This window comes from Macaca fascicularis, chromosome 16 (assembly GCF_037993035.2).
Source record: "Macaca fascicularis isolate 582-1 chromosome 16, T2T-MFA8v1.1".
Taxonomy (NCBI): domain Eukaryota; kingdom Metazoa; phylum Chordata; class Mammalia; order Primates; family Cercopithecidae; genus Macaca; species Macaca fascicularis.
In genome coordinates this window covers 77018442-77045488 of record NC_088390.1, presented here as the reverse complement: position 1 = coordinate 77045488, position 27047 = coordinate 77018442, and the positions used below count along the sequence as shown (strand labels likewise).

Sequence of the window (27047 nt, the reverse complement as noted above, 5' to 3'; positions counted from 1 at the left end):
ATTGTTTCCTCACATCACAAGCGACATGGAATATGCACATTTTCAGATTCTTCCCAGCCACCAGGATTGTCTGGAATTCACAACCTCCAAAAGACACAATTAATGCCAGTTACAATAAGAATCCCAGAATATGAGTGGCATGCAAATGGATCTGACTAATAACAAAATGTAAGGTGGTGTTTCTGTAAGTATCTAATCCAATGATTTTTGAAAGATCCTGTCCTTGATCTCATTTTTTTCCCTGGAAATGGTGATTTGGTGCTGAACTGCATTTGATAAGAAATTAATGCCTAAAGTATACAAGAAAAGAAGTGTGTGTCTTGGTGTGTGGCATGTGAAAACTTTGAGGAAGAAAAATAAGGATCAGGGAACCAATCTCTGAAACAGTATAGGTCACAAGTGCACATTTAAGTAGGATTTATTTATAACCTTGAAATATTGAATAAGGAAAAGTCCTTGGGGGTGATAGTTTTGAAACTCTTTAGCTTATTGCTTGGGATTTTGAGATTTTTCACTTACATGGGTATACACATTTGGAAATGCAATGTCACATTTTTAATGAAATGCAATGTCACTCCCTCACACTTGGGAGTGAGCATGATATTCTAGAAAGAAAGAAAAAAAAACCCTGCATTTAGATGCCAAGCACCTTATAAAACTCTTAGAATTTATTATGGTTCCACTTTTACAGATGGGGAAACTGAGACTCAGACTAGGCTCTTTGCCTGTTATAGCACTATAAGTGGTGGAAATGGAATTCAAATCTCGATCAACCTTTAAGCCTATACATCAGATTACCTCTCTTCTCCGAATTAAAGACTAGAAATCAAAATTCCAAATGGTAACCCATTTGAGTGGGTGCCTTTTTACTCTGCCTTGACATCTTGCTGCTGTATATTCAGAAAGTGAGGAGAATGGTGATGCATATTGTCTTTAGCTAGAGGACCATGTCACTTTTTCTCCATTTTCCCCCCCAAACCCATCCTCTCCCATTCTCTGTCCCATCCTGTATCCTGAGATGCTTGTGCCCGAGGCATGCATCATCAAACTTCCTTACCTCCTGGCTTCTGATTTAGTTTGACTAATAGGAGAGTAAGAAGAGAATAACCTGAGCATTTCTTCTCTGTTCCATCTCAACGTCAGTTCTTTGGTTGTGACTGTGATTATGTTTCCCAAAATTTTGTATGCTGTTGGGAGGCCCCTCTTTCTTCCCTCTTTCCCTGTCACTAGATCCTGATGAATAATCTCCCCCTGTGCTCCCTGAGGCCTGGAAGTGGTAACACATCCCAGTGCTGCTAGTCCCTGGAAGTCTCGGCATCCCTGATCAGCTACCTGATCCCTGACCGCTCCGTAAATAGTCCTTCATGAAATTCTTTTCAATATACCCATTGCACGCATCTAGTCTTTCCTTTTGGAATCCTGAATATTATATGACTATTAGAAGATTAAACATTTCTTGGGCTGGGTACGGTGGCTCGTGTCTGTAATTCCAGCACTTTAGGAGGCTAAGATGGGCGGATCACTTGAGGTCAGGAGTTCCAGACCAGCCTGGTCAACATGGTGAAAACCCCCATCTCCACTAAAAATACAAAAAAAAAAAAAAAAAAAAATTAGCTAGGTGTGGTGATGCACTCCAGTAATCCCAGCTAACTAAGAGGCTGAGATAGGAGAATCTCTTGAACCTGGGAGGCGGAGGCTGTAGTGAGAATAGATTGCACCACTGCCCTCCAGCCTGGGAGACAGAATGAGACTCCATCTTAAGGGGAAAAAAAAAAAAAAAAAACCTCTGCAAATAGAGGCTGTTCAATGTTCCCTTGTTTTAGTTATTGATTAGGCTAGTAATACAAACAGATTCCAAAGATGCTGAGAATCTTTTTTCTCTTTTTCTACTGTACAGCAGGAAAAAATTATATTTATTATTCTCTCAACTCTTCCAGTGACCTATCCTCTTCTCTGACAATATATCTATCAATTGGCAATATTTTTACATGGAATTTGAGTATACACGAATCTACCACTTGTTAAAGCAAGCTAAATATGACCTGAGAAGGACTGAGTTCTTCTATATTTGAGTCCCTGTGGAGGAACCGTAACCTCACTTAATAGGTAGACAAGACTGAAAATCTAACTTAGCAGTACGCATCTGTAACAAGAGCTGAGTCTTGGCCAATCCCAGCAGCCACACTTCAACCATTCATAGGTAGACAAGACTGAAAAATGTAACTTAGGAGTACGCATCTGTAACAATAGCTGAGTCTTGGCCAATTGCAGCAGCCACACTTTAACCATTCATATACTGTGTTCAAATCAGGCAACCCGTAACCACTCCAGTTGTTTCTGTACCTCACCTCCAATTTCTGTACATCACTTCCTTCTCTTGTCTCTAAATTTGTTCTGACCACAAGGCATCCCTGAAGTCTCTCTCAACCTACTGTGATTCTGGAGGCCGCCTGATTTGTGGATTTGTTTTTTTTTTCTGTTGATTAAATCCTGTTAATGTGTCTAAAATTTTCTTTTAACATCCTGTAAACCTCTTCATCAAAAAGAATTTTAGAAAAGGGTATGAAAGTTCCTTCAAGCCTCTGCCATACTTGATAAGCAATCTCATAATATGGATGGAGCCCCTGAGCCTTCTGAGTTGGGCTGTCATGTTGTCATTACCAGAAGGGCACCTCACAGCTGTCATTTTTCTTGCAATTTCAGGGGCAGGTTTACTTGTTAAGCACTCACTCTTTAAAAGATGTTTCCCCTGTGAATTCTGCTATCCTGTACTCTTTTGGTTTTCTTACCTCTTTGGCCATCCATTCTCATTACTTTGTGGATCATCATCTTGCACCTGTTCTTTATGTCTTGAAGTAGCTCAGGTCTCTGGCTTTGAAAATTCTAAAAATCATCCAGAGAGGATGCAGCATAATCTTTGTATGTACATTCTAGCCCTTTTACTTGGACCCCAGACCTGTTATTTCAAAATATTTTGACTATTTGACATCTGCATTTAGACTTGTCTCTGGTATCTATAACTCAATTTATGTAAAACTGAACTCATACTCTTCCTTATTCTACCTAAGAAAAAAATAAATAAGAAAAAAATGAAAAAAAAAATAAAACAACCACCATTACAGCAACAACTCAAGCAACAACTCAATGAAATATTTCATAACATGTTGAGGACCTTGGATTTTTGCTGGCAGGAGACAGTGTACAATGGACAGATCCTATGCAGGCAGAATGGGAAGGATCTTCATATTTACATTTTGAAGTGATTACTTTGCTGATTTTCAATAGTTTTGAAGAAAAGATGACTGTTGGCAGAGAGGCCATCTGAGATATGTTTTACATGTTTGAGGTAAAACACAATGAAGATGTGAAGAGAGGTATTAAAATAGGGACAGAGAGGAGTGCATGAATTTGAGAGATATTTAAAAGATAAATCAATAGAACTTGATAACTGACTAGATTTAAGGACTAAGGAAGAGCTATGCTTTTATCACCTAGGAAAAGGATGTTGTGACCAGGTGAAATAGAGAATACAAAATAAGTAAGTCAAAAAATAAAGGGGGGAAAATAGGTGTTTTTCTCTTTCTCTTTCCTTCCTTTCCTCTGTCTTTCTTATTTCTTTTCTTCCTTTTTTCTATTTATTTTTAATTTTTTCTTTTTTTTAATGTTTGAAATACCTGTACGAAATGCTAAGAAAGTAGCTGAAATTTCCAGTATATTAGTCTGGATGTCAGAGAAAAGATGACCTCAGCTCAAAAAGCAGATGCAGGAGTAATGGGTATATAGAGGACAGTGGAATTATGCCATAATTAGCTCACAAAGGGAAGGAAACTGTGCCAAGTGGGAAAAACAGCAGCCAAAGACAGAACTCTGAGGACTACAGCACTCACAGAGTGGTTAATGAAGAAAAAGCTGTTAAAGCCTGAGATTCAGGTAACTGAAGCATCTGTTCCAAACCTTGTACATAATTATGGGAAAAGGAACAGAGAGAGCATGAATTTAGATTCTCACACAAGTTCTCTTTCCACGGAACACTAATTTGTCCTCATTCTGTTTTAACAGAATGAAGGTCAAATTGTAGCATAGGGGACTTCAGAAATTTCAGCTATGTCTACACTAATATTTTACCATCATTTATCAAGTACCTAATGGATAATTCAGTTTCCACACTGTAAGAAACTACTCTAAAACTTAGCCACTTGGGATAATAATATGGATTGATTTTCACAAATGTGTAGGGCAGTTGGGGATTTCTTGAACTGTAAGCTGGTTTGGCTGAAGCTAGATGGTTTCACTAGCACTCTGGTGATTGGTTCAAGACCAACTAAGGTGATGAGAAGACTAGGCTACGTGTCTTTCATCCTCTGCCAGGTTAGCCAAGACCCACTCACATGGTAGTGGTCAGAGTTCCTGGGCCCCAGCATGCAAGCACATTGCAAGTCTGTGCTTGCATCAAGTTTGCTGTCATCCCATTAGCTAAAACCAGAGTTAGACTGGGAGGGACCAAACCACGTGTGTAGGCAGAGAGAGAAGCATCACATCAGACACTTTTGCTATCTACCACAGGTATCCAGATTTGCAATTACTGCCCATCTTTGACAGACTGGATGAAGAAAGTGTGGCACATATACACCATGGAATACTATACAGCCATTAAAAAGAATGAGTTCATATCCTTTACAGGGACATGGATGAAGCTGGAAACCATCATTCTCAGCAAACTAACACAGGAACAGAAAACCAAAAACCGCATGTTCTCACTCATAAGTGGGAACTGAACAATGAGAACACATGGACACAGGGAGGGGAACATCACATACTGGGGCCTGTTAGGGGGTGGGGGACAAGGAGAGGGAGAGCATTAGGACAAATACGTAATGTATACAGGGCTTAAAACCTAGATGATGGGTTGATGGGTGCAGCAAACCACCATGGCACATATATCCCTATGTAACAAACCTGCAAGTTCTACACATGTATCCCAGAACTTAAAGTAAAATTAAAACAACAAAAACAAAACCACATCATTTATGTGACTCTTTCAGGCCTGACTATAGGTTTTGTCTTTCCATGTGAGTCTCTGAACCTTCACTAACATACATCATGCTACTCAAAGTTTCAAAGGAAAGGTGAGGTATTTATTTTTTCTAATTAAAGCATATCTTCCAACATGGAAATACTAGATTTTGGAATCTGAAACCTTTTTATAACAGAAAAAACAATTTTTCGTTTCTTTTTTTTTCAACTTTTATTTTAGATTTAGGGTTACATGTGAAGGTCTGTTAAGTGGGTATACTGTGTGATGCTGAGGTTTGGGGTACGAATGACACCATCAGCCAGGTTCTGACCATAGTACCCCACAGTTAGTTTTTCAGCCACATTTTCTTTTAAGAAGAAATCGTCTAAACTATTAAGAATGGTCTATTTTATAAAAAAATAAATTCTTGGCATTTTAAATTCATAACAAGTTTAGGAAATTTGCAATCAGTCTCTGTAGTTTTCAAAGAGGTCTGAGCAGAGTTAATATTTAATAAAAAGAAGTAATTCTTCCTGAATCGTCTAATTCAGAATGCCCACACTGGGGACGGACTGTACAAAATGTCTCCAGTACTGAAAATCCCCTATATTTTATTTTACCTACAAGTGGTGACAAACATCTTGAAAACAAATATCTTTCAAGGAAATCTGATGAAACAAAAAGTATTTTGTTCCAAATGTAAGGAATAAATCTTGTAAATTTTAAGTGGTTTCCCGAACAAGAAGTGTATGGAAAACGCCAAAAACGCTTTTTTTTTTTTCTAGGCATTTCTTCAAGAGCAGAATTTCAAGGACTTAAAAAGGTTTTGTTTTTGTTTTGTTTTACTTCTTAAACGACTAGCTCCAATATTATTTATGGTAGATATTTAGAGGTTTTTAAAGGTGTTTTGCAGATGCATTATACTGGCCTCACTGGCTATGCTTACAGATGTATCGCATGCTGAAGGATGTTATTCAATTGTTTATACACATAAAAAATTGCTCTAAATTTGTGAAAATATTTCTGTCTTTTAGTTGTGATTAGTTGTGAAAATATTTCTGTCTTTCAGAAACACCTTTAGTCTCCAGTAAGTCTTGTGGTGAACATCAGGATTACTCAGTGTTCTGAAGAAATAACCACAGTTATTACATGAAAAAAGAAAGAACAATTCTAAAAATCCATAAATTGTCATTAGCATGTGCCACAATGATGCAAAATATGGTTTTCATCTATTTTGAATGAATAGTTGAATCTTGAGCACCCCTTTACTGAGAGGCGCTTACCTTGTTGGCAAATGCCTGGGTTTAAATGCTAGATTCAACATCTCCAGTAGAGTAGCTTTAGCTTCATCTGTTATATTTTTTGAGATTCTGTCTCTTAATGCAATAGGGATATCTAAGCAATAAGCATTTCTAATATTTCTAATTGTTTTCTAAATTTTCATTTCAAATACCAAAGTTAAATTATTTTATTAAAATGGTTTGTTTTTGTTTTGAGACAGAGTCTCACTCTGTCACCCAGGCTAGAGTGCAGTGGCGCGATACTGGCTCACTGCAACCTCTGCCTCTCGGGTTCAAGTGATTCTCGTGCCTCAGCCTCCTGAGTAGCTGGGATTATAGGCGTGTGCCACCACATTCAGCTTATCTAAGTGTTTTTGGAAAGGAAGTCAGTTTGCTGTATCTATATTCATATGCAATTTCAAATTACATATGAAAATATGTGCAGAAAGTGGATATCCAAGTGGAACCACTGTAGACATCACATATTTCAGGTGGACAAAAATCCAGGAAAAAGACATACGGCATCACTTTTTTTGTGATAATGCGTGTAATGGAAAGATCAAATGTTATATACATAGCTTGTTTAGTCTTGAGACTAATATTATAAACCAATTAACTGTCAATCAAAGAAGTTTTAATGAATAGACATACAAATTAGATGCTCTGCTGTAGACATTCTTACAACATCAGTAGTTTATAAATGGATCAAGAAATGCCAAGGTAGTCGAATCACAAGGTCAAGAGATCGAGACAATCCTGGCCAACGCGACGAAACTCTGTCTCTACCAAAAGTACAAAAATTAGCTGGGCATGGTGGTGCGTGCTTGTAATCCCAGCTACTCAGGAGGCTGAGGCAGGAGAACTGCTTGAACCCGGGAGGGAGAGGTTGCAGTAAGCAGAGATGGTGCCACCGCACTCCAGCCTGGTGACAGAACAAGACTCCGTCTCAAAAACAAAAACAAAAAGAAAAAGAAAAAGAAAAAAATGCATGTCCACTTCTCTTCCTTGTTAGTGCATGGTGCCGTTTATTCTCTCCACAGAATTGCCAACCACTTCCTAATTCATCTTTCCCTCTCCCTCTAACCCAAATTAATGCAGTCATTGGTTCTCCACAGTAAAATTACAACCATTTTTGGTTTTCTACAGCTAAATTAGATCTTGTCAATTAGTAGTTGAGTTTCTTCCACGTCTTTTTATTGCTCTAAGAAAAACAGTTAATAAATCATTAGCTCCTTGTGTGGTCTAATCCATACTAAACTCCTAATCTCTACATTGTAGTAAGGCTACAGTCCTCAGCTCTAACCAGAGATTCCTTAATTTAGATTGCAGCTGTGCGCCAGTTACTAGATGTGAGATGACCCTTATGTAAATTTATCAACCTCGCCGAACCTGGCTATTCATAAACGGGGCAAGCATCTACCTCACTAGAGGACAAAATGAAGCTGTGCATTTAAAACAATTCCACCAAAGCTATGTGCTCTGTGAATATGACATCTCCCACTATCAAGCCTCACCATCTGCTTTTTAGCCCCTCTACCCTTTGGCCCAGTGTCTAAGGAATGCTGTGTGCCCTCCTAGCACAGAAACTCTGTGTGTGCTGTTTCTTTCTGGGGAAGCTCTTCCCTTCTGAAGAGCTTCTGAACTCTCGTTGCATCTGTAGCACCCAGCCCAAGCATTTCTTCCCCACAGAAGCTTTGATCCCTGACTCCCCCTGCACTTTATTTCCCTTATCAGAACGGCAGTTGAACAGTCATTGGTTTCATCATCTGAATAATGTCTGGCTCTCCTGAGACACTGTGGGCTCCTTGAAAGCAAAGATTGAATTTGGTCACCTTTGCATCTCCAGTATCCAGCACTGTGCTTAAAAATGTGTGTTGAATGAATAAATCCATGAGTTAATTAAATGAAATCAAACAAGGACAATACTAAATGAATATGTTAACACAAACTTTAGCTTAGCATGGTCCCATGAATTCAAAAGATTGAAATGAAATGTGAATGCTATTTGCATGTCTTTTATTCATTTATTCATTCAACACACATTTATGTGATGTCATGTCCATCACATAAAAAGGATGATAGTGATAATGACAATGATGATGGTCATACCCAGCTCTCAAACACGCCTAGTGTATACGAAGCACTAAATGCATTCTGCATATATTAACTTATTTCATATTAGATAATAGCTAAACAAATTTCAAGTTTCTTGATTGTTAATTTTATACCACTGAATTATAACCCATTTCAAAATATTAACAAATTGATTTTAGTGTATTATTATTTTGAACATGTCAACTTGTCCAGAAGTCTTGGAGAGAAAGTCTTGGAAAAAAATCATAATGCTAAGGTAAGAACTCAGAGTTCTGGGGCAGAGAACATGTACGTACTCAGGTCAGAGAATAAAACACACAAAACAATTCAGTGGGTCTTCACTATGAATAAGCTATTAACAAATGTCTAATGCTACCATTAGAATTATATCCTTAGAATTTTAGATATGAGGAATAATAAAATATTCCTTAATTATATATATATATACGTACACGTGTGTGTATATATATATTTTATATATGTGTGTGTGTATTGCATATTCACTCTATGGCAAAGTCTTTACAAACATTTATTATATTATTCAATCCTCAAAAATCCTTACAGACTTTTTACCATCTAATTATACAAGAAGATAAATGTAGTATCAGCGAGATTTCATAACCAGCCCCAGGTCACCCATCTTGTAAAGTGATGTTTGAAACTGAGTTTTCTCTGATTCTGCAACCCATGGTGTTCTAACTATACATCCGACTACACTATGCTGGAAGAATGGAAATTGCTGGGATATGGAAACAGTTCGTTATTTTCCTTCGCTCTTTTCAAATCAGTCAATTTTAGATTAAGTTGTGTTATCTCTACTGAGCTACGGACTGGGCGTCCTAACAGTTCTACTCCTTCACAGCTGTGTGAGCAGAGATACATCTCTCAGACTAGATTACTTCCGAGTCTCTATTATCTTGAAAGAGATAAGTTAGAACATATTTATTATATTTGATAAATATATAAATTATATTTGAGGTATAAGTAGATACATATTTTGACACTCAACAGCATAATTCAGTTTATGGAGAGGAAAAGACAACAGAAAAAGAGAAAAACCTCATGAGCAAACACAAACAACCTTCACATCCAAACTAAATATGGGTAGGAGACTCAATAATGATCACTGCACTGACCAAAAGGCAATCCTTAATTTTGCAAAAATATTTGCAGTGTAAATTTTTGGTCAGTTGGAGACTGGCTGCATTTTTCAAAAGCCACAAAATCATAACCATAGGAGTATTTTAAATGTCTATGATAACTACTTAGTGGTTCAGAAACTAAAACTTTTTAATTCAGACTTCCAAGGAAAATGGTTTGTTCTAAGTTTAAAAAAATCACAGAGGGTAGGCAATACAGGATTTTTTTCAAATCTATCTATTTACAAAAAGAAAAAATATATAAGAAATATGCATTAAAACTTTTTAATTTATAATTTATTTTAAACTAGTATTTTCCCTTTTCTCAGTAACATACTATTAAGTTGTAGAGTGGGATAGTGCTGAGGCAGATATTTACATAATTTAATGTGCTACATGAATTGATTGGTAGAGAGAAAACTCTCTGCCATTTTTATTATTCAAATAATTTGGACAAAGTATCTCTGATCAAATTGCCTAACTGAATTAGGATGTCTATATCCAACTTGCAAGATAATTTTGAAATCTACATTTCCAACTCGGCACAAGTATTTCAAAGAAAACCCTCCCTTCCATGATAATTGTATTCCTCATCTCATTGAACAGTTTACTCTACAAATTTGTTCTTCACTAAGCACAAATGAGAGACATGGCTTTGAAGACAAAGGGAAAAAATCATAACGAAATTAATAGATCAGAAAGCTAAGGTTTGTTTACAGAGAAATCTCAGTAGTTTGGAATGGAATGGAGATAACTCTCCAACTTTAGAAAGTTTTACTTACACTTGAAAGTATAAAATAACCTTCCACCACCATAAAATGCTTGCTGAGGAGGTAATTTAAATGTTAAAAACAAAATGCCTCACACTTTATTTATTTATCAACAAATCAAATAAAGGACAAGAACATCCTGACGTTCCTCTAATGTCTCCACACTTGAAAGATCCTGAGAGTAAGTGGTGAGTATAATTTAGCTCCCATCCTTTGTTGTAAAGGCAGTCATTTAAGCCATGAGACGTATTTGTTAGTTCTAAACATAAAACATAACACATCGGCTTGTTTGAGATTCTATGGTAATCATCCAACCAGTGCCACTTAGCATCATGCTTGGCTTTGAAGCCAAGAAGAGAAAAAAACACCATAATAAGAACTGAATATAAAAGATGGGTTTGGAGCCAAGTCATCAAGAATAAATGTGAAGAAGTCATCCAAGGGCTACATGCAAACCTATAAACATTGTACATGTGCACGGTCTTATGTTCCTTGGGTTAAATAACATAATAAACAAATGTTGGTAAAGAAGTTTCAGGTCTTGGGTTGGCAACTAAGAGAAAGATAAAAGTGAAGAAACAACAACAAAAAGAATACTAAGATTTGTACAACACAACCTTTAGTTTAAAATGCTGCCTGGCTAGAAAAGAACATGCAGCCTATTCTAATTTACCACGACACATTTCAGAAAACAGTTAAAGCAACAAAACAAAACAAAAAAATGACAATGCATATCATTTAAAAATTAAGACTGACAGCAACACTAATACAAGGAACTAAGAAGGTTTTTTCATAAAATTCAAAATCTGTTGCTACGTAGAGAATTATAGGCAAGTCTAATAAAACAGACCAAATCCTCAGACTTCAAAAAACGGAAGCAAACTCTTTTTCTCCTCTGTATATTGTCTCCTTGGTTCTGGTATCTTCCATTTATGATTAATAGTTACACTAACATTTTCCCATCATTGTTGATGTAGAGATATCATTGCTAAAAACTTTGTCATTTCAAACATAATAAAGTGCTGTCAAAAAGATATTTCTCTTAAGTTTGTTATTAACACTTGGAGTAGACATTTAAGGGTCTGGCAAATAGTTTTGCAATAGAGGAGATGTGTAAGTCACTGTAGTAACTGGCTGCCAAGTATTTGCTGAAGACCTACAGAAACATAGACCTGAATATACCTAGCAAGTTCTCCAGTCCTGCCATACCTAATGGTACTCAGTTAAATGATAATAGACAGTAAATAAATAAATAATAGTCCATTCTGAATTAGAATGCCTTTGATATTGGCTGAAATGTATTAAAAGATTAGTAGACAAGTTCTGAGACTACCACACACAACACTGCCTCCTACCGCTGCCAGGTGGGCAGGAAAATTGTTACACGCTTTAAGGGACTGATACTTGCAGCAGAGTGGAAGTAACCTGAATGCATCATCAGAAAAGCATTTGAACATTCCCAGTTTCTGCCCCTTTACCCCTCTGAAAAATAATAACACTAACAAATAAAAATAACAAGGTAAAGAAATGGGAAACTTGGGGCGGCGGTGGGAAAATGGGAAACTTGATGTCCCATTGGAGCTGTCAGTATGAACGAGCTAGACCAAGAATAATCCAGTTAAAAAAGGGTAAGGAAACTACAACCAAACAACACTTTGAGCAAGTGAGTTCACACACACACACACACACACACACACACACACACACAAGAATATATTTCACAGGAAGTACAACAGAGAGGTAAGAGAGACCTTCAGAGAATTAGAAGGAGCTGTTCCTTGCATAAAGAAATCCAATAGAAATTTCAAGCCTAGAGAGGAAAAACTGGTTCCACGCCCATCTAATTTATGTAGGCAAAATTGTATCTTGACAGCAAATATGACTTCTGGAAAATAGAGTTAATTAGACTTTAGGTTTTATCGTAGACAAACTGAAAAATTTTTTCTACTTACCTCCTTCTCTTTCCCACCGCTCATTTTGACTGCGTCTTTTCAATCAGTTTCTTTCTTTCCTTCTGCTTCTCTCTTCTTCATTCATGGGTCTCTTAATAGAAAATGTAGATAATTTAGTGATCTTCAATATGTATTGCCTGGAAACCACCAGCCTAAATTCATTATTCCTCTAACCCATTTAATTTCCTTCCAGTTCTATGTGTGTCTGTTTAGCTTATAATCTTCCAATTATCATTCAATTTCCTGGTACTTTGATACTAAGAAGAGAGTGCTCTGCATATCAGACATAAAAATAGGGTCACTGGAATGTCTACCCTTCATAAATTCAAATGCTGACCTTTACCTACCCAACTATGTTTCTGAAAACTCACCTGGAAATTTTTATCACTCAAATCACTAAGGACACAAAATCCTGCCCTTGGCTGTAGTCAACTGTATTGAGAGTAGATCTATTTTAACCCGGTGCCCCGGATATTATGGTCTTTGATACTCAGGTTCTCCCTTGATGAGCAAACACAGTTTCTGCACTTATTTCAGATGTCTCTCCCTGTACTATACATTCCTGAAGAGAAGGTTTGGCATTTGCTCTCTATATGAAGTACCACAGCTTCAACAAGAGGTAGCCGCAGCTTCTCTGTTCAGTTACAGCCAAATGCATATACCTGGTTCCCCTTCTCCACTTGAGCGGAGGAGCCAGTGTCTTTTGAATTTGAAACAATCTTATGTGAGTTTCATTTCAGAGAATTATATCTTTACGGTACCTAGGGATAAGCTTAGACTGTCTCCTGAGGTAAACACCTTTTTTTTTTTTCTTTCTTTCTTTTTTTTGAGACAGAGTCTCGCTCTGTCACCCTGGCTGGAATGCAGTGGCACGATCTCAGCTCACTGCAGCCTCTGCCTCCTGGGTTCAAGTGATTCTCGTGCCTCAGCCTCCCGAGTAACCGGGATTATGGGTACCCGCCACCACGTCCAGCTAAATTTTGTCTTTCTCCACATGGTGGCAGGAAGGAAAAGTGCCTAGCAAAAGGGGGAAAAGCCCCTTATAAAACCATCAGATCTTGTAAGAACTCACTCATAACAACAGTAGCATGGGGGTAACCACCCCCATGATTCAATTACCTCCTACCAGGTCCCTCCCACAACACACGGGGATTATGGGAGCTACAATTCAAGATGAGATTTGGGAGGGGATACAGCCAAAATATCTCAGGAGCTCAAACAGCTCAGTAGGAAAATACTCTGGCGAACATATGGCAAACAGATATGTGAAAAGGTGCTCAACATCATTGATCATTAGAGAAATAAAAGCAAGTCAAAACTGCAATGAGGTATCATCTTATTCCCATTAAAATGGCTTACATCTAAAGAACAGGCAACAACAAAGGCTGGCAAGGATGTGGGAAAAAAGTAACCCTCATGCAATGTAGGCGGGAAAGTAAATTAGTACAATCACTATAGAGAACAGTTTGGAAATTCCTCCAAAAAAAAAAAAAAAACACACACACACAAAAACTAAACTAGAGCTCCATAAGATCCAGCAATCATACTGCTAGGTACATACCCAAAAGAAATCAGTACATCAAAGAGATGTCTGCACTCCTACATTTGCTGCAGCACTGTTCACCATACCTAAGGTTTGGAAGCAACCTATGTGTTCATCAACAGATGAATGGATAAAGAAAATGTGGGGCCGGGCGCGGTGGCTCAAGCCTGTAATCCCAGCACTTTGGGAGGCCGAGACGGGCGGATCACGAGGTCAGGAGATCGAGACCATCCTGGTTAACACGGTGAAACCCCGTCTCTACTAAAAAATACAAAAAACTAGCCGGCCGAGGTGGCGGACGCCTGTAGTCCCAGCTACTCGGGAGGTGGAGGCAGGAGAATGGCGTGAACCCGGGAGGCGGAGCTTGCAGTGAGCTGAGATCCGGCCACTGCACTCCAGCCTGGGTGACAGCGCAAGACTCCGTCTCAAAAAAAAAAAAAAAAAAAAAAAAAAGAAAATAAGAAAATGTGGTACGTAGACATAATGGAGTACTATTCAGCCATAAAAATGAATGAGATCCTGTCATTTGCAATAACACGCATGAAAGCGGAGATCATTGTGTTAAGTGAAATAAACCAGGCACAGAAAGATAAACATTCCATGTTCTTATTATATTTGTGAGATCTAAAAATCAAAACAACTGAACGCATAAACACAGGTAGAAGTATGGTTACCAGAGGCTGGGAAGCGTAGTGTGGTGTTGGGGGAAGGTGGGGATAGCGAATGGATCCAAAAATAAAAAAGAAATCAGACTTACTATTTGATAGCACAGCAGGATAACTATAGTCAATAATAATTGCCCATTTTAAAGTAACTTAAAGGGTGTAATTGAATTATTTGTAACACAAAGGATAGATGCATAAGGGAATGGATATTCCATTTCTGTGAAGTGATTATTATGCGCTGCAGGCCTGTATCAAAACATCTCATGTGCCCCCTAAATATATAATCTACTATGTACCAACAAAAATTCAAAATTTAAAAAAAATTTAAAATCCTTAGAAACTTAATATGAACTTCCTTTTTGGATTACAGTATTTGTGGAACTACGCTCTGTACCACTTTTCTGCTACAAATGCTTACTCCATTAACTGGTTCATACTTAGCCTAAGGAATTTTGACTGTATGTTTTACAAAGTATTTTTTAATTTCTGAGACACCTATCTGACCATCTAAAGTCAATGGACCATCCAGTTTGACCTTACCAATTACATCTATGTTGGAAGCATCTCCACGATGGAATTTACACTGTTTATTTGAATGCTCTACATTTCTTAACAAACACAGCAGGTTCACACTGATTGTGATTAGAACAAGAATCTAAATGTTCCTGGTTCTTTTGTACAACTTGCTCGGAGAGTTGGATTGTTTGTTATTGTTATGAATTATTTCAGATTAATAGTGACCCTAAATTAAAGCTGGTAATTTTAAATAGAGATGTTTTCCGTATTAGAATACATATTGAAGAAATTGCTCTTTTCTTTCTCAAAGTCAGTGTTGCTTTCCCAATTTTTCTTACATTAAGTTACTTAACTGGCAATAAGAAAAATCTAGAATAAAACAATTATCGTGCTCTAATCTTCTTGAGAAATGATAATTATTATATCTAATCAACATGATTCATGTTACTATGGATACTTGAAGTTATGGTATACAGAATATGCTTGTTTTCCTGGAGATGAAGTACATTATTAACATTCTGGTTGAAGTTCTTTACATGAACTAAGCAGTTATCCCCAAAGACATTGTATCTATGAACTCACTTTATATTAAAATATCATGTACATATTTATCTATTTTGTCCATATTAAACATGGACATGTAATTTCCTTAGCCCAGAATTTTTTATGAAGTTGTTGGGACATTTCATGGAAAACTGACTTGACATCTCAGAATTACATTATTCTAAAAGAAGTCCTCCTTGATGTTACTCTCAATGATTTAGGCAGTGCATTAATATCATAGTGTCTCTTAATATTGTGTCATAGATATATAAAGCAATACGTGATTGAACAAGGAGTTCCTCATCTGAATTTCGATGAGCTATTGCTGTTGGCTTCGCATTGATCTGCCACATGACCATAAGCTCCCCCTGCGATTTACTTTGCCATTCTTTTTCTCCATATAGCCTTTTCTCAAACTGAGAAAAACTATTTGCCACTGTCTGCATACAACCCACATTGTTTTACCTTCATGCCTTTGCTTGGTTTTCCTGCCTACGTAAAATACCTTTGTTCACTCAATCCAAAATTCACTAAGCTCTACAATGTACTAAACAGTGTTCCAGCTTGAGAACAAAGCAGAAGGAAGATGCTCAAGGTCCCCACTCTTAAGGAGTTTTTCTTCTGGTAAAGGAGATACACAATAATCAAATAGACAAATACACACTGTAATTTCAGATAGAGAGAATGCAATGAAGACAATAAAGCACAGGAATAAAGCAGACGAAAACAAAGCAGAGGAGATGAGAATTTCTGGTCTAGCATGACTTTGTCAGGAATGGCTGCTCTGAAAGAGTGAGAATTATGCAGATGGCTAAGTTGTAAAGGAGGGCTAAGTAGGTATACTAAGTCACGGTTCTCTAAAGGGACCAAACCAATAAGACATGTGTATATATGAAGGGGAGTTTATGAGGAGAATTGACTCACATGGTCACAAGGTGAAGTCTCACAATAGGCTGTCTGCAAGCTGAGGGGCAAGGAAGCCAGAGTCCCAAAAACTCAAGAGTAGGGGGGCTGACAGTGCAGCTTCAGTCTGTGGCCGAAGGCCCAAGAGACCCTGGCAAACCACTGGTGTAAAGTGCAAGAATCCAAAGGCTGAAGAACTTGGGAGTTCGATGTTTGAGGGCAGGAAGCACCCAGCATGGGAGAAAGATGAAGGCCGGAAGACTCAGCAGGTCTGCTCTTTCTACCTTCTTCTGCCTGCTTTATTCTTACCCATACTGGCAGCTGATTAGATGGCGCCCACCCAGATTGAGGGTCGGTCTGCTTCTCCCAGTTCACTGACTCAAAAGTTAATCTCCTTTGGCTACACCTTCACAAGCACATCCAGGAACAATACTTTGCATCCTTCAATCCAATCAAGTTGACACTCAATGTTAACAATCACAGCAGGGTAAGGACTGAGACTGAGGAGGGAAGAGCTTGCTAGGCAGAAAGCGAAACATGTATAAAGCTTGTAAGACAGGAGCAAACTTGATATGGTGGATAACCAGTCAGAAGGTCAGTGTAGCTGTACTCACAGTTAAGGAGAGAAAGAGTCAAGGGAAATATTTGTGTATAAAATCTTGAAGGCCACACTAAGGAATTTTCTTTTTATTGCAAGTATAAACGAAAAGCTTTAGCAAGAGACTTAAGCAATCTGATTAACATTCTTAAAAGACCATGTTCATTGCTGTGTACAGAATAGAATGGTTGGGAGATATATTAAAATACAGTGAATCTAGATGGAGAGATGGTGGTGTGAATTTAGGATGATACCCAGAGTTAGCAAGAGGTGACTAGATTTAAGCTAGGCTTTGGGGATAGAGCCCACATGGCTTGTTGGTGTATTACATGTGGGAATTACAAAAATAGACTTGACAAGAATTATGTTGATTATTTTGCCTGAGTAAACAGATGAATGACAGTTCCCATAACTGCCAGAGGAGGAGTATATTTTGTGGATGGGAACCACGGTTCTATTTTGTGAATGCTTATGAGAGATCAATTAGCCTTACCTCAGTATAAGTAATTATATATCTATATATTCACAAATATCTACATGGAACGCCTCTCTCGCTCTCTCCCCCCCCACCTCCCTCTTTTTTTCTGTCATCCATTTCCACTTCCTACTGAATCGTTTATTTGTATATATGTCTTATTAATCTGTATTAGAAAGTTTTCATTAACTTCAAGTCTTCAATAAATGAAAGTCAGCCAATATATGAAGAAGATTAAGAGAAAAAACGATGGCTTCATCTAAAAACACAAAGATATTTGAAATGACTAGCTCTCAGGAACACCTAGAATCATGTCATTGAAGTCCATGATTTCTTTCACTAAAATTCCCTTTGTGCATTTGCTTCATTGTTCTTTATTAGAAGACCAGAAGATTCTTGTCTGTTTTTTAAATACTATTTCTACTGCAAATGCGGAAGATGTTTGCCCACAGCTGCAAAGCGCACATATTCAAAATCTCCTCAAAAATAGATTCAGAAAATGAATCTATTTCTGTTTCAATTATAAATTCTTAGAGATAGAATTATTTTGCTTTGGTTTTCATCAATTGCTCATCCCTGGCCCAAATAACACTGTAAACACTTTATGGTTGGAGATATGTTTGCTAGAACTATGTAAATCCTCTAAAGTTTAGTGAGTATACCATGGGTAATTTTTTACTGGACGGAACAAATTAATGAATAAACTAATGATCAAATGAATGAATGGATGGATGAATGAATGGCTTCAGGGCATCCATGATATAATTGGGGAGAAACATAGGAAATTCACTACACTAAAAGGCAACAGAGTAAAATTTTAAATCCTTAATTATGTTGAAAGGTCCACTTACAGTAGAAAGTAGAAGTTTGGTAGAGACTATTACTTCTATCACAATACCAGATTAACAAACAGTCATACTTTTCTTTGCAATCATCAAAGAGCAGTGGATGCAAAGGAGCCTGAAATAACTAAATTACAAAAAAGGATGAGAAGTCCTTCATACCTGAGCAAAAAGCAGGGGCTTCTTTTTTACTTGGAGCAATATTTTAGTCTTAGCATGAATAGCAGAGGGAGAGGCAGGCCTGATAATCAGAAAATAGTCCATGAGACGATGAGAAACCAGCTGAAATTTAAGAACTGTATGGGTTGACATGATGGATTAGAATTTAAAAGATCTCCAAAAGCAAACATAAATCTCTCATCTGACAATTATCTCTCATGAGGATTTTGCTGAGTATATATCAATGGAAAGAGTGAGAGAGCAGAGAAAAACAGTCTCACACAGTGCATGAGCCCAGGCACTGCGGAGTTGAATAAACTAAACTAAAACTCAGGCTGCAATTCAGCTCTCTGCCAGCTCAAATCTTCGTAGGATCAAAATGCTCAACCCCCTTTGCTACAATACAGGGTGTTATAGACTGAGAGGAAGGAGAAATATAGATCTCTTTAATTGCAATTTAAACTTTACACTAGTTAAATGACCCAGTGCTAGTCTAGCTCTACTCATGGGTGAAATCAAAATGATCCATCCCCCACCCTAGCTGCCTGAAAGGGAAAAGGTATGGAAACTCTGGAAGCAAGAAAACAAAACATGTTGTCTAGTTTAGTCTATTCTATTTTTTTTGTTCAAAATGTCCTGCATATAAGCAGAAATCAAAAGATGCAAAAAGACAGGTTAAACTGACCCAAAAATGAAAACAATAAACAAAAAACAGCAAATACAGGCAGACACAAAGACGAAATGGATGTTTTTATTAATAGACAGGACTTAAACAAATCTAAATATGTCAAATAACTAAGAGAAGTAATTTACCGAATGGTAAAAGCCCTAAAAAATGACCGAATTGAAATTCTAGAAGAAAAAATGTAATATCTGAAATTAAAAATTTATCAAATGATTTTAAATAGTAAACGAAGACAATTTAATACATATTACTCACATTGAAACTTTTTTTAAAAATTTATTTATTATTATTATACTTTAAGTTGTAGGGTACATGTGCATAACGTGCAGGTTTGTTACATATGTATACTTGTGCCATGTTAGTGTGCTGCACCCATCAACTCGTCATTTACATCAGGTATAACTCCCAGTGCAATCCCTCCCCCCTCCCCCCTCCCCATGATAGGCCCCTGTGTGTGATGTTCCCCTTCCTGAGTCCAAGTGATCTCATTGTTCAGTTCCCACCTATGAGTGAGAACATGCGGTGTTTGGTTTTCTGTTCTTGTGATAGTTTGCTAAGAATGATGGTTTCCAGCTGCATCCATGTCCCTACAAAGGACACAAACTCATCCTTTTTGATGGCTGCATAGTATTCCATGGTGTATATGTGCCACATTTTCTTAATCCAATCTGTCACTGATGGACATTTGGGTTGATTCCAAGTCTTTGCTATTGTGAATAGTGCTGCAATAAACATACGTGTGCATGTGTCTTTATAGCAGCATAATTTATAATCCTTTGGGTATATACCCAGTAATGGGATGGCTGGGTCATATGGTACATCTAGTTCTAGATCCTTGAGGAATCGCCATACTGTTTTCCATAATGGTTGAACTAGTTTACAATCCCACCAACCTAATACCATAAAAATCCTAGAGGAAAACCTAGGTAGTACCATTCAGGACATAGGCATGGGCAAAGACATCATGTCTAAAACACCAAAAGCAACGGCAGCAGCCAAAATTGACAAATGGGATCTCATTAAACTAAAGAGCTTCTGCACAGCAAAAGAAACTGCCATCAGAGTGAACAGGCAACCTACAGAATGGGAAAAAATTTTTGCAATCTACTCATCTGACAAAGGGCTAATATCCAGAACCTACAAAGAACTCAAACAAATTTACAAGAAAAAAACAAACAACCCCATCAAAAAGTGGGCAAAGGATATGAACAGACATTTCTCAAAAGAAGACATTCATACAGCCAACAGACACATGAAAAAATGCTCATCATCACTGGCCATCAGAGAAATGCAAATCAAAACCACAATGAGATACCATCTCACACCAGTTAGAATGGCAATCATTAAAAAGTCAGGAAACAACAGGTGCTGGAGAGGATGTGGAGAAATTGAAACTTTGAGACAAAGAAAAAATAGCTAAACAGAGCATCATAGACATATTAGGACCAGGTCAAATAATCTAAACACTTAAGTGGTGTCCCTGAAGCGAGAGAGCATGGGCAAGGAAGTATTTGAAGATATACTTGTGAAGATTTTTCTATACATAGTGATTGAAATCACACATCTCAGAAGCTCAGGGAATCCCAAGCACGATAAATACAAAAACAAAACCAACAAATAAAAACCTGGCATTCCTACATGTAGCACAGTCAAATGCAGAAAATCATAGATAAGAAAAATATTTTGAAAGAAATCTGAGAAAAGTAGACACATTACATTTAGGAAATAACAATAAGAGAGATAACTGATGTCTTATAAACCCAAAGTATTTGCAATCTAATTTTATATTTGATTAGCTAATACAAAAGTGTCATCGCATTTCTTTTTTTTTTTTTTTTTTTTTTGAGACAGAGTTTTGCTCTTGTTGCCCAGACTGAAGTGTAATGGCATGATCTCGACTCACTGCAACCTTCGCCTCCCAGGTTCAAGTGATTCTCCTTCCTCAGCCTCCCGAGTAGCTGGGATTACAGGCACACACCACCACACCCAGCCAATTTTTTTTGTATTTTCAGTAGACATGGGGTTTCACCATGTTGCCTAGGCTGCTCTCGAACTCCTGACTTCAGGTAACCCACCGGCCTCAGCCTCCCAAAATCTTGGGATTACAGACATGAGCCACCGCGCCTGGTCTCATTGCATTTTAACCGTATTTATTTATATAAAGTAATAGAGACATAGCCCAAATTAGATGAAATTGTATCTTGGGAATCTGTCTCACTTTTTCCCCCATTATCTCCCTCCCACCAAAACATACAAAATGGGTTTAATATATGCAGATGTTTATTAAGGAGAGATGATATTTAGTTCATATTACAATAAGTTCAGGAGACTGGTGGCAGAGAGAAAAAAACCTCCAATGCCTTAGTTATGCTTTCATTGTAGTCATTAATTTAAGCTTTTACTTGAAAGATATTACCTTAATTTTTCCATTGAAGAAGGATGGAAATATTTGAAAATAATGAAACTTCAGGTGGAGAAATTGTAGAACATAGAATCAATGGCTATAGGTTTTAGCATTTTGATGGTGTTTCTGATGTTTTGACATTAACGTTATTTTTTTCAGGGGACAGTGTTGACCATGCTATGAATGATAGTATAAATCTTGAGTTCTATGCTTTGTTTGTATAATGTTTTTGAAAATAATAATGATAACAAGTGACATTGTTTATTCTCAGCCTATTACCTTCTAGGAGTAGAAAGTAAAACAGTGAATTCTCATTTTGATTTATTTTTTCATATCAATACGCAAAATTGGGCATTCTTTACTCCGAGAGGACAGAAGTAATTTTATTGTTTTATCAATGGTGTTTTGGAAGCATCATGTGTTTTGATGGTATGAGCTATATTTGTGAAGCATGTGGTTTTTAAATCCATAATATAACAAATTTGGTTATAATCTGTGTTTTAACAGATTATAAGTATTCTACTTTTTCTTTTCCTTAAACAAGATTATTCCTCTAGAGCTGTTTGCTATTCCAGATATACTCTATCTAATTATTATGTTAACTTTGCACAGTATGTCAACTGGATCAGGAATTAAATTGATCATTTCATTTTCATTTAGAAATTTGTTAAATTTTTAATGTTCATGATCAAAAATCAAATGTATAAATACATATGTAATTAAATAATTTAGGAAGACTCACTACCATGCTCCCAACCACCACCAAGCTTGTCCAGTGTTTTGTAGACTGAATTACATTATATTTATATATATGTAATTCACTATATATTATGACTAATTTTTATGTCTCAAACTTTACCCTTCTTCAATTATCTAGGTTATGAAAACTAAAACCAGCACTGTCACCAGAACAAAATAACTATTAGAGGGCCTAGAGAGAAATATATTAAAAAACAAACAACAATAAATTAAAACATATGAACAGTTATGGATATGGGGAAATACAAATAGAAAAATAAAGTAAAATAAAGGACAAAGTTCACAGGAAAGAAAAATGTCAAATCAGCTTTTACATCTAGTGGTTGATTACAAATATGGCTATGAGAATCTCACCAATCAAAACAAAGACTTAAATAGGGTCATAGTGTCCATTATTTAAAAATAAACTTCTAAGAGGAGTACAGATATTGGAACAACAAAATTAGAAAGAAATACTGCAGAATGGCACTAAGAAAGGAGCCACTGCTGTATAGTCACAGATGATACACTACAGTAAATCGCAGTATAGTGGACCCTGTCTTTCCCATACAACAGAGGGTTGTAATTTTCTAATATTTCTCAGAAAAGCACAGAAGTGAATATTCAATGCTCAGCTCAGTAAAAGCAATTCTACGAGGAGCCAAAATTATTGGGTGGAAGAATATAGACGTTCCCTAGACTAACATAATTCAAAGATAAAATATTGGGCTGGGCGCAGAGGCTCACGCCTGTAATGCCAGCACTTTGGGAGGCCAAAGTGGTCGAATCATGAGGTCAAGAGATGGAGACCATCCTGGCCAACATGGTGAAACTCCGTCTCTACTAAAAACACAGAAAATTGCTGGGAGTGGTGGCACATGCCTGTAGTCCCAGCTACTTGGGAGGCTGAGGCAGGAGAATCGCTTGAACCCGGCAGGTGGAGGTTGCAGTGAGCGAAGATTGTGCCACTGCACTCCAGCCTGGCGACAGAGTGAGACTCCATCTCAAAAAAAACAGAAAAAAGAGAGAGAGAGAGATAAAAGTTTAAATACTTGGTGAAATTGAAGTAGTCCATGCATTAAAGGTTATCATCAATAGACTCATATTTATCAATAGTATTATTTTTAATTGACCATTTGACAAAACACTCTTGAATGAGATTATATTTTCTGGCTGGAATATGAAAGAGGGGAAACTTTATTCCCAAATAAAGGCAAATCCATATTCTTTGACTATCAAATTAGTTGATGATAGAGTTAATATCAATTTATAAAATAAAGTGCTTATAGGTGTCAGGATTAGATAGTAAACTATGCTGAAAAATAAAGAAATGCTGACTCTCAGTGGGTCAGCACAGTAAGAATTTCTTTCGATGCCAATCTGGATGCTTTCCTAGTGGATTTCTTCCAAGACCATGTTCCTACAGGGCCAGATGGAAATCTTGGCTTTCACGGACACTATGGAAGAGGAAGAGGAGTCTGAAAGATTCTGAAGAATGATTTTTACGTGTTGCCCAATGGGATTAACATCACTTCTGTACACATTTCACCTGCTAGGAAAATTGTTCTAACAAAAATACAAGGAAGGCTGGGAGGCTCAGAAATGTAGTCTTCCAGTGGGTTGTGGGAGAGGAAACAGTGTTGGGAACATAAAGTGTTTTATTTGTTGTGGTTCTTAACCAGAAAATGTGCCTGAATAGATTTTTAACTCACTTTAAAAAAAACTAAGACGACTTCTATGCATAGATGATGTTAATGAACAAGTCCCCAAAGATCCACATTAACAGGTTTCTATAACAATGGCTGCATTTTCCCTAAAGAGGTTTTTCAAGCATAACAGAAAAGAGATGAAATGTTGCCTCAGTAACCTCTCCAAAAATAGGATATGTAATTTGTCTAGAATATTTAGGTAATAAGTCAATAATCTTAATGTGTAACTGAAAATAAAACACATTGTTATAAACTTCAGTTTGGCTTTATTCATAAACTGAGATACAAAGATGTCTTAATGTAAGTTTTGTACTTGTAATCACTCTTATAAAGCTTATAACAGTAACCGAAGCAGCTATTAAATACTGTCAACATTATGTTAGAAGATTCTGATCTGCCCATTTTTCCAAGCAGTTTATTGCAGAATAGTGTTTAAAATAAGAACAGAGATTTCAAAATAACTATCGTTAATGTTCTGGTAGGGAATCGCGCTTCTTCTGATACTGGAAAGAATAAAAACTCTTGCATCCAAATAATGAATAATACGAAATTTCCAGAAAGCACCAATGATAACTGATTTATCAAAAGTGAGGAGTATTCATTACTCCAATGTCTCAACATTTCATGAGATTATTGTGACCACAGAGCTCACTCTTGACCATAGATAAAATTGCCGTCTCATGTTACTGTATGTATGTATGTACGTATTTAATCTCTTTGTGTTTGGTCATGAAGGTTATTGTAGAAAACCTGCAAACACTTAAGAAAGACAATCTGACAAATATTCCCACAATCGCACAGCCTTCAGAGGCAACTGTGGAGTTTTGTTTTATCTGATAATTTATTCATAGTTTATATCTTGATGATAGATATTATTGCTGGCTCCTAAATATTGGCTAAATATTTTGACACAAATTTCCTACTTCATTTATATAATTATGTAAATCTTACTCCTGTGTAAGAAATACCATATAATTGTATCCTAATTTCCTTAACCATCCTCCTAATATTGGACATGTAGATATTAGGATATTTTATTATATTTATTAAGATAGTATTCATCATGGTAGTCTTATGAGAGCTCCCAGAAGAAAAGTCCTGGCTCCAAATGTATGAGCATTTTCAAAGTTTGGAGTATGTATTGCCAACTTGCATTCTATTCATGTTTCTCCAACTTCTCTCTGGAATTCTTAGTGGGTTTTTTTTGTTCTTAAAAAGTGTACAAATCTTAAACTAGTTAACCTATCTTTTCTGCCCTTTAGGTGTAGAACTTTTCACACTCTACAGTTTATGACATAGCTTTGTATATGATCTAATTTATGCTTCATAAACATGCTTTGCAAGATTAGGATGATATTATTTCCAGTTTCACAAGGGAAGGAAGAGGGATGTTAAATTTCTTGCTTCTGGTTCTAAAACTAATAAGTATCACAGTCAGAATTTGGATCTCTAGCTCCTGCCTCCTACCCCAAGGCTTTTTCAATTACGACAGGACTACAAGGTACAGTGATTCATGGGAATTCATACTGTTTACCTTTCATAATAAAACGCAGCAACATTGGTCCTCACTTTCAAAAGGGAAAGCAACATTATGTCAGACATGATTTAAATGTAATAACAACTGCTTAACTTGCAAGGCAGTAAGAACATGTGGTACCCTTTTATGGAGACTTTCTGTTTTTAAAAGTTAAACTACATCAGATTTTTCTCAGCACTGTATCTGTGATTCCTGAGGAAAACTTAGGATCAAAAATGCTTTTAAAAAAATCAAGTACTTCTTTTTCATGTTTTGTAGATTTTCTTTGAATTATAAAAAGAAAATCCTTCTAATGTATTCATAAGCAAAACCGGCTTTTGTCACTAGCACCCTGTAGAAACCAAAGATGAACATTAAATTACTCTGAGCACATGGCTACTTGCCAGTAATTATTCAATACGAGGTTTAAGCAAGTTTATCTAGAATACGAGGTCCATGTATACACAGCTAAAGGGAAAGACATGGTTAAAGTAATTATTTGGCATATTCCCACAGTATAGACAGTCAGTCTGGCTCATTCAGAGTAAAGAATAATGACCCAGCACATTTCTTTTGCCATTTGGCAAATCACCTCAATGTGCCTCAACAGATGAACATTAAATCTACAAGATGCCAAAAGAGAAAGAAAACATAACTTCCTTGGGTATTGGAAAGTCTGCAGAAAGCACAGCCTACGGGAAGGACGCTCTAGAAGAGAATGGGCCAGAATCGGGGAAATTGCCTTAACATTCTGTGATCCTTTCTGGGGCTTGTGAATTAAGATTCTAGAGTCTCTTCATCATACCTCTCTTACTGCTCCATCAATTCTTCCCATGAAGCTTCTGGTCTTTTCTTAAATGTCTTTTTCTCTAGGTAATGAAGATCTGACTTCTCTACAGACAGTAGTGTCCTTTTATCCAAAACCCCCAGTGGATGCCTGAAACCGCAGATAATACCGAACTTTAGATACAGAGAGTCCCTAACTCATGATGGTTTAACTTAATGATTTTTCCACTTTACGATGGTGCAAAAGCATTGTTTTTCTTTACAATATTCAATGATTCATGAGATAGTCAACATTTTATTATAAAGTATGCTTTGCACTAGACGATTTTGCCTAACTAAGCTAATGTAAGTGTTCTGAGCACATTTAAGGTAGGCGAGATTGATCTATGATGTCTGGTAGTTTAGGTGTATTAAATGCATTTTTACTTAACAATAATTTCAGTGTATAATGGATTTATCTTGACATCACCCCATCATAAGTCAAGGAGCATCTGTATACATGTTTATTTTGATCTGATAACCAAGACACTGTTAAGTGACTAACTTGAAGATGACTCATACAACATGGATATGTGGGACAAAGGGATGATTCACATCCTGGGCAGGATGGAGTGGTGTGGCATGAGAGTTCATCACACTCTTTAGAATGGCACACAATTTAAAACATATGGTGCTTATTACTGGAATTTTCTATGTAATGTTTTTTGACTATGGTT

The 27047-nt window shown here is 36.8% G+C and overlaps 1 long non-coding RNA gene across 1 annotated transcript in view; it reads right to left on the bottom strand.

Moving 5' to 3' along the window:
• Positions 1-27047, bottom strand: part of LOC135967891 (uncharacterized) — a 299989-nt gene that overhangs the window by 188467 nt on the left and 84475 nt on the right. Inside the window, exon 2 of the long non-coding RNA XR_010582190.2 lies at positions 12250-12340. This is a non-coding gene — a long non-coding RNA (uncharacterized lncRNA). The remainder of the gene's footprint in view (positions 1-12249; positions 12341-27047) is intronic.